Here is a 215-nt window from a genome sequence, read left to right as displayed (position 1 = left end):
TGAAGGAAGTAATCTTTGAATATTTTTCACAAAAGAGCTAAGTCTGTTATGCTTAGGGAGTAATGGTTAATAATGGTTGCGCGCACCGAGCCTTCAGCCATATGATGCTAAAAAGTTACACACACTCTATGGGGACTCACTGAAACTGGGATTGATCACTGGTGATGGTTAGAAGGGTCTCCAGAAGTCATGAAATACTGACTTGAAGGGAATGT

This window comes from Artibeus jamaicensis, unplaced genomic scaffold (assembly GCF_021234435.1).
Source record: "Artibeus jamaicensis isolate MK-2021 breed Jamaican fruit bat unplaced genomic scaffold, CSHL_Jam_final contig_2790, whole genome shotgun sequence".
NCBI classification, from domain to species: Eukaryota; Metazoa; Chordata; class Mammalia; order Chiroptera; family Phyllostomidae; genus Artibeus; species Artibeus jamaicensis.
The sequence above is the reverse complement of the archived record's forward strand: the minus strand, read 5'-3'. Positions refer to the sequence as shown.